This window comes from Vigna angularis, chromosome 3 (genome assembly GCF_016808095.1).
Source record: "Vigna angularis cultivar LongXiaoDou No.4 chromosome 3, ASM1680809v1, whole genome shotgun sequence".
In the NCBI taxonomy this organism is placed as follows: domain Eukaryota; kingdom Viridiplantae; phylum Streptophyta; class Magnoliopsida; order Fabales; family Fabaceae; genus Vigna; species Vigna angularis.
This window is the reverse complement of record NC_068972.1, coordinates 28,397,475-28,406,429: the sequence shown is the minus strand read 5'-3', so window position 1 is coordinate 28,406,429 and position 8,955 is coordinate 28,397,475. Positions and strand designations below refer to the sequence as shown.

At 40.5% G+C, this 8,955-nt stretch overlaps 1 non-coding gene and 1 pseudogene across 1 annotated transcript; one reads left to right on the top strand and one right to left on the bottom strand.

Moving 5' to 3' along the window:
* Window positions 1–2,774: 2,774 nt before the first annotated feature.
* On the bottom strand, window positions 2,775–6,748 carry LOC128195841 (uncharacterized; annotated as a pseudogene).
* LOC128196060 (small nucleolar RNA R71) lies at window positions 6,030–6,137 on the top strand. Its single transcript, XR_008248160.1, has one exon. It is a non-coding gene; the product is annotated as a small nucleolar RNA R71 (small nucleolar RNA).
* Window positions 6,749–8,955: the final 2,207 nt, after the last annotated feature.

Below are 8,955 nucleotides of genomic sequence, written 5' to 3'. Positions count from 1 at the left end.
ATAGGATTGTTTTGTTTTCTTTTTTTTTTTAAGAAGTGGATGCACATGGACGGTGATGTCCAGTAGAATTTAATTTTCTTTCACGGCTGGAATATTTCTTTTGTTTAAGCACATTCATTTCCTTTCTTTTGCAGAGATTTTTAATTTAGGGTTATGATTTTTCTTGTTACGTTCTTGCATTTAAATTTCAGATTTTTATGCGTTATTTTCTTTATTTCTTGCCACTGCAATTTTTCAGTGCCTTATTTTGTGATTATAGTTGTTTAGCTATTTAGCATGGTTAATCCTAAATTTTATTTTCTTGCATTCACCTTGTAATTTTAATTTTTATGCTGCATTGTTCATTTAATGTTTTAGCTCAAGCGTTGTATTTTAATAGCTTCAATTGTATTTAGATATTTGCCTATTGTAGTATTCACTTTAATGTTTTCTTTTATTTCAATGTTTTTAATTATGTTTAATTTTATTTAATTTCCATTTTAATTTAAGTTCATCCGCAACCAAAAACACTACTATCAAAACTCCCCACTACGTGTTTGACCTATTGACTGAACCACATTTGGTCCTTGAGAGACGACCTAAGAGTCACTTCCTAGCACTATAAAGTATTCTTTAATGCACATCAAATTTGACGGGCCGCGACAGCCCGCATCACACCTCACAGAACAGCATAGGCTGTTGAGGCATCTCTTGTCTCTATGAAATTGATCCTCCTACTCTCTGACAAGGCTCACAGGTGCTGCAAATCCTCTCCGCATCTTTAAAGATGGAAGGCCAATAGAAACCACAGTCAAGCACCCTGCGAGCTATTCTTTGTATCCCCAGATGACCACCAGGTGAGGAGGCATGACAAAACTGCAAGACCGAGTCAATCTCATGGTTCGGAATGCATCTCCTAGTAACCTGGTCACTGCACAACTTCCACAGATATGGGTCATCCCAAACATAATACTTAGCATCACTCTTAATTTTAGCAATCTGAGCACGTGATGCTAAGGGAGGAAAAACAGAAGCAACCAAATAATTTACAATGTGTGCAAACCAAGGAGTGGGGTGAGAATAAGAAATCATCAACAAACTCTCATCAGGAAAGTCATCCTGGATGGGCAACACATCAACTTCATTCCCAGCTCTCTCAATCCGGCTGAGGTGGTCTGCAACCAAATTCTGTGCTCTACTCCGGTCTTTAATCTGCAAGTCAAACTCCTGGAGCAATAGCATCCACCTGATTAATCTAGGCTTTGACTCAGCCTTTTTCAATAGAAACTTTAGAGCTGCATGGTCAGTATACACAATAACAGGTGATCCAAGCAAATATGACCTAAACTTATCAAGAGCAAAAACAATTGCCAACAACTCTTTTTCAGTTGTGGTATAATTTTCTGTGTCAAGACAGCCCCCAATGCATAATTAGACGCATCACACATGAGCTCAAATGGGGCTGTCCAATCCGGTGCCTGAATGATAGGGGTGGTGGTCAAAGCTTCCTTCAGGCAATCAAACGCCTGCTTGCATCTGTCATCAAAAGCAAAGTCAATATCCCTCTGCAGCAGTCTGGACAAAAGGAGCGCCTTCTTGCTGAAATCTTCGATGAAGCGCCTGTAGAAACCTGCATGTCCAAGGAAAGATCGCACCTCTCGCACGCAAGAGGGGTAAGGCAACTGCGAAATCACAGATATCTTAGCAGGGTCTACCTCTATTCCCTTTTCAGAAATGATATGCCCTAGAACCAAACCTTGTTCAACCATGAAGTGACATTTCTCAAAATTGAGAACAAGGTTTGTTTCTATGCATCTTTTCAAAACTTTTTCCAGACTGTCTAAACATGCATCAAAAGAGGATCCATACACAGTAAAATCATCCATAAACACCTCTATGCAACTCTCAAGAAAGTCGCTAAAAATGCTAAGCATGTACCGTTGGAAGGTACCGGGGGCGTTGCATAGACCAAAGGTCATCCTCCTATAGGCAAAAGTGCCAAAGGGGCAGGTGAATGTGGTTTTCTCTTGATCCTCAGGCACAATATTTATTTGAAAGTAACCAGAAAAACCATCAAGAAAATAATAATGAGATTTACCTACCAGGCGCTCCAGCATCTGATTAATGAATGGCAGGGGGAAATGATCTTTCCTGGTTGCTTGGTTGAGCCTCCTATAGTCAATGCAGACTCTCCAGCTGTTCTGCACTCTAGTTGGGATAAGCTCACCCCTCTCATTCTTCACCACAATGAGGCCAGTTTTCTTGGGCACAACATAGATGAGGCTCACCCACTGACTGTCTGAAATAGGGTAGATGATCCCAGCTTGCAAAAGCTTGGTCACCTCCTTCTTGATGACGTCCATGATCACGGGGTTTTGCCTTCTTTGTGGTTGTCTCACTGGCTTTGCCCCATCTTCCAAAAGAATTCTATGCATGCATGTGGATGGGCTAATACTAGGTATGTCAGCCAAACTCCAACCAATGGCCTTCTTGTGCTTCCTCAACACACCAAGCAACTTCTCCTCTTGAACAGAATCAAGGGAGGTAGAAATGATCATCGGTTTCTTCTCATCATCCTCCAAGTACACGTACTTGAGGTTATCTGGGAGCTGTTTCAGCTCAAGAGTGGGTGCCTGCAAGTCAGATTCAACTGTACTTCCTGCAACGTGGTTAATGCATTCTGACTCTAAAAAGTGTACAGGTAAAGGCAGAACACTTATCTCATCACAATCCAAATCAATGTCCATCACAGATATGTCAACAACATCATCAATATCATGCATAACATCAATATCCTAGACATCACAATCCTCATCAAAATCCACAACATTATCAACATCATTCTCAAATCCTGATTCGAATCCACATTCAATGCATGAATGCAAAGAAGATAGAAAAGAATGCTTCTTCTCATGCACAGAATGAAAGTCGTCAACAACAAATTCATCAATAATATCATCCAATGCATCGATCCTAAATAGAGAATGGTCCTCAGCTGGAAATTTCATTGCATCAAGGATATTAAAATGAACAACAATATCAGCAAATTCCATAGACAAATTTCCAGCATACACATCAATCTTAGTTCGGGCAGTTTTCAAGAATGGCCTGCCTAAGATAATGGGAGCGGATCCATGAGAGAATCCCTCCTCCATTTCCAAAACATAAAAGTCAGGAGGAAAAATCAATTCACCAACCCTAACCAAGACATCCTCTATGAAACCTGTTGGGTGGGTAACACTCCTATTGGCCAACTGAATGACAACACCCGTGGTTTGCAAAGGACCAAGAGACAAAGATGCATATATAGACAAAGGCATGACATTAAAAGAAGCACCCAAATCAAGCATGGCATTCTCAAATTTATTGTTTCCAATCACACAAGGAATGCAAAATATACCTGGGTCCTTACACTTTTCAGGAATGTGCGAGACCGACTTACCAATAAGCGCAGATACATTCCTTCCCATGCTAATCCTCTCATTTCCCTTCATCTTCCTCTTATGTGTGCACAACTCCTTCAAGAATTTGGCATACTTTGGTATCTGCTTGATGGCATCGAGTAGAGGTATGTTCACCTCTACCTTCCTGAAGGTCTCCAGAATTTCCCTATCCACCTCTTCCATCTTTTTGCTAGGAAGTGCCCGTGAAGGGAATGGAAGAGGGATAGGTCGGTCAACCAATGGAGAAGGTGCGACAGCGGTGGTGGTGGAAAAGGGAGAAGATCCACCTGAAGAAGAACCACCGGTTGGAGAAGAAGATCCACCCATCTCAAATGCCTTGCGTGGACCGTCAATGTCGTCCTCTCTAGGACAAGTGGCAGGCACGAGTGTAGGTGTAGAAGCGGGCTCTAAAGGCACAACAATCTGCTTCCCTGATCTGAGGGTTATGGCACTCACATTCCTTGGATTCTGCACAGTCTGGGATGGTAACTTATCAGAATTCTGAGACTGCGCCTGGTTTATCTGAGTAGCCATCTGACCCATCTGGTTAGTGAGACTCTGTATGGAAGCTCTAGTCTCCTGCTAAAATTGCATGTTATCTTTCTGAAACTACAGGTTTTGCATAGTCATCTGTCTCACTAACTCTTCCAATGAAGGTTCAGACGAAGTGGAAGGGTGGGCAACTGGTTGGGCAGGTGCCTCTTGCTGCTACTGTTGTTGTTGCCTCTGATGTTGTTGCATAGGTGGAGGCACATATCTGTTAGGTGCTCCAGCATTCTGGAAAGGTGGCGCCTGCTGCTGATGCTGTGGGGCATTGTTCCATCTAAGATTCGGGTGATTCCTCCACCATGGGTTGTACCTGTTGCTGGACAAGTCATGATTTTGCTGTTGTGGCTGCCTGTTGTTGTAGATGTTCGTAGCTGATGGACAAATTTATGATCACCAAAATATGATGTCACAAACTTGTTGAACAATCGACAAGTATGACCGAATCGTTTCAAGTAATAAACTCGGTAAGACCAAGTATCGTTCTCCCAAAGGACTCACGGCCTAGTTTAGTTATGTGATTTGTTGATTAGCTAAGACTTAAGAACGAAATAATTGGATTTTGATATGCAAAAGACGAAAATAAACATGTATGGATGAGGTTGATCAATGGCAAAAGCAAAAGACAAGCACTTTTAATGAAATATATATATGAATATGTTGTTGGGGTTCAATTTCATCTTATCCACTCTCATATATTTTAGGAATTCAACATTCAAATCATCATTGTTAATGCCACTCTCTAAAGTACCTTTCAAGAAGACTTCTCCCTAATTACGAGTTCATACAATTCCTAGCATTCCTAATAATTAGTTCATCAAGTGCAGGAGCTTAACGACAACTAATATAATATTGGGAGAAATTCCCCAGATCTAGACTTCCCCGTACGTTCCCGTATCAACAAAATCAATAATCATGCATTGAATGAGTTAAACAAAGCAAGCATTAAGCAAAGAGGAAAAACCTTAACTAATGATGAAAGAAAGCATAAATCTTAGATTAAGATGTAAGCACAAATTCCATATATGAGAGCTTCAAAAGATTACATTGATTCCCCAACAAACATACAAGGTTTAGTTCACCATATTCATGGTGAACCTAGATGAACAATAATGAAAGAATGAAAGAGATAGAAAAACCCGAGAAAGAGAATAGGAGAGCTGTCACCATCTCCCAATCTACCCCCAAGGGGTGAAGAGAGAGTGTTTGTTTCGTTTATGCCAAAGATACCAACCCTAAGACATCTAGGTCTTTAAATAGGACATAAAAATAATAGAAAACGGGTCCAGGCCCAAACAGATCATAAAATCACATAAAACTGGCCCAAAACTCGTCTGGTTGACTTTTTTCGTATTCTGGTTGACTGGTTGACTTTTTGGTGGACTGGTTGACTTTTCTGGTTGACTGGTTGACTTTTCTGGTTTCTGGTTGACTTTTCTGATTCCATCTCTCTCCTTCTTCACTTCTTTCACTAAATTCACCTTAAAACCTGCACAAAAACACTGAAATCAAGCATAAACCTGTCCAGCGCTCTTATTTATGAAAATATGGATAAAAGCATGATTTCAAGCTAGTTTCTAAGTGTAAAGGTTGCTTTTTGTGTCAATTTTAAGCATGAAAATAACAGTTTTTCAACTGTTATCAGTAGCATAAGCCTGAGGCGCATCAGAGGCAGCAGGGTGCTGCAAAGAAGGACATGCATCTATATAGTGGTCACTAGAAGGACAAATAGCACATAGTCGTGCAACAGATGTAGATGGAGCTGCAAATCTCTAGTTAGTAGTCAACTGTGTCACCAACTTCGCAAGAGAGTCAATCTTGCCTTCCAACTTGCTTTCAACAGCTGATAAAGACTGGGCAACAACATCATGTACGCCCCTCACCACAATGGCATCATTCCTAGTGCTAAACTGCTGAGAGTTGGAGGCCATCTTCTCAATCAATTGCCTGGCCTCAGCAGGTGTGGTGTCTCCAAGAGCTCCACCACTGCCAGCATCAATCATACCCCGATCCATGTTGTTCAAACCCTCATAGAAATACTGGATAAGGAGTTGTTCAGGTATCTGACGGTGGGGACAGCTAGCACAAAGTGTCTTGAATCTCTCCCAATACTCATACAAGCTCTCTCCACCAAGCTGCCTAATCCCAGATATGTGTTTTCTAATAGCTGTGGTCCGGGATGCTGGGAAAAATTTCTCCAAGAATAGCCTCTTCAGATCATCCCAGCTAGTGACGGATCTAGGCGCCAAACCATACAACCAATCCTTAGCAACACTTTCCAATGAATGAGGGAATGCCTTCAAGAAGATGTGCTCTTCAGGAACATCATGTGGTTTCATAGTGGAACATACAATGTGGAATTCCTTCAAATGCTTATGTAGACTCTCACCTGCAAGACCATGAAACTTGGGCAACAAATGGATCAGTCCATTCTTGAGAACAAATGGAACGTCCTCATCAGGATATTGGATGCACAAGCTTTCAATATCGAAATCAGGTGCAACCATCTCCCTGAAGGTCCTCTCACGAGGTGGGGGTTGTGCCATATTGTTCTCAGTGTGAAAAACAACAGAATCAGAATCAAAATCAAGTGTAGATGCAACAGATGCAGTAGATGCAGTATGCACAAAGTACTCAGCAGTGGGATGCACAAAATCTAATGGAACAGACTCAAAAATAGACTCCAAAGAAAAATTCCTAGAATGCCTAATTAACCTATGAAACGTCCTATCAATCTCAGGATCAAAGGGTAGTATGAATCCAGGATTTCCTCTAGTCATGCACTAAATTACAACACCTTGTAATCATGAAACAATAGCACAAAAAAAATTCAAACCACAGAAATCAACACAAGATAGCAAAACGACACTATCACAAACACAACACAACACAAATCACACAACACAGACACAAGACTCAAAACTGAACCGTTGGTCCCCGGCAGCGGCGCCAAAATTTGATGCGGGCTGTCGCGGCCCATCAAATTTGATGTGCAATTAAGAATGCAGTATAAACTAGGAAGTGACTCCTCGGTCGTCTCTCAAGGACCAAATGTGGCTCGAGTCTCAGGCAAACACGTAGGGGGGGGTTTGTGAAGATTTTGTGAATGCGAGTGAACTAAATTAAAATGGAAATTAAACACAACCGAACATAACTAAAAAAACATTAAAGTGAATGAAAATAGTAAACCGAACATTGCACACTAGTCAGATAATTAAATTTGGCGTGAAAACTAAATACGTGACCCACACTTGAAATTGCTAAATCATAAATTGCATAAGTTGAAAACGAAATTGCTAAATGGAAGTGAAATTGTGAAATTAGAAAAATTATCATTGCGGCGGGAATAAAAAGAAGAATGCAACATCCAAGATAAAGCTAATAATTGAGAGGCACATTGTGGTTTGGAACTCCGTGCAGCTGAAATAAAAGTTTAAAGCAAAAGTTTGTGAAGCAATTGAAAATGCATTGCAACGTTAAGCTAAAAATTAAATGCACCGAAAATTTGAAAGCAAAGACAAAAATAAAAGCTAGCATGTTCCTTCCTATCCACGTGAAAACCTCCTGCTTCCATCATTCTCCGCACTTCTCCAAAAACATGAAAGCTTCTCCTTCAAAATAAAACTAAATGCTTCCAGCAAAACTGGGAGAGTCCCCTCCGTAACCCTCCTGGTCTCCACGGGTCTCTCCAGAAACATTTAAAAGCTAAAACCTCCTACCCCCATGGCAAGTGGCGACTCTCCCTCTCCAACATGTGAAAAGAAAAACATCCAAAATGAAGGTGCTGCTCCCAGCCAAAATCAAATGTGCATTCTCTCCTCAACCGTAGCCTTCCATATCTCCCTCCAACCGAGAGCTGCCCTCCTTCCAATGTGCGTAGCCTCCTTTGTGTGGTTGGCTAAGGCTCTCTAAAATGCCGAGAGTTTTCTTCCAAATGGGGTCCACAATCAATTAAAAACCCTAACCAAAAAGGCACATGTCCTACAAATGGGTCTTTTTACAAAATTGCCCCTAAAAGGGTCCAAAACACCTAATTCTAATTAAGGGCTTCTAGAAAACGAAATTACAACTTTAATTAGAATCTAAATGACTAAATGTTGAGCCTTTGAGTGTGTCACGCCATATCCCAATGCTCCAGATGATGTTTCCACAACTTCCCTACAACCAGAAATGCACTTAATCAGCTCAGAAAACCCAAATTAGCACAATTACGAATTTTCGACCAAATTAAGCAGAATTTGGAAAACGGGGAAATAACAGACAATTAAACACAATTCCCTGGTTTATTTAAGTGCAATAAACTAAATATAATTCAAGAAATAACGACTCATCATCGATTAAAATGCGTCGGAGTTGTCTTTATCTATAAATTGATGCGAATTTGAATTTTATAAGAACTTTTGTGAATCTAACAGTTTGTGTTATCTTTTGCAGAAAGTACATTCTTACAGAAAGAGAGAAAAAGCTCCAAGAAACAAGAAGTGACCGTGGTGATCATCTACTTGTGAATTCTTGAAGAGCAAGTTAACTACACTTACAAAGGCTGATCATATCTGCACATTGGGTGTTACTGAGAGATCAGAGGCTACAGTCTTGTGAAGATTGGACTGATGTTTCCTGTTGTGATTACAGGAAGAAGAGCATGCTGCGTTCTTGACTTTGAGGGTGGCTCAAAGGGTTTGGACCGCAGGAGAGGGGATTCTTGCTGCTAGGTTGTTTGTATATTGCCTATATTTTGATTTGAGGGTTAGAGAGGTGTTTTATATTTTTGACGTGAGGTCGCTATAAAAGCCTTGTTGTAAAAACCTTGATCATTATAGTGCAAGTCGATTATCTTTTTCTTTAAATCAAGTGTAGTGTAAAAACCTTGATCGCTATAAGAGCTGGTTTTCAGAAAATATTTGAAAAACAAGTCGATTATCTTTTTTTTTAAATCAATTGATCCTGAAAAATGTCTTTTAATTTTCAAACCTTTGGTGAAGGTGCA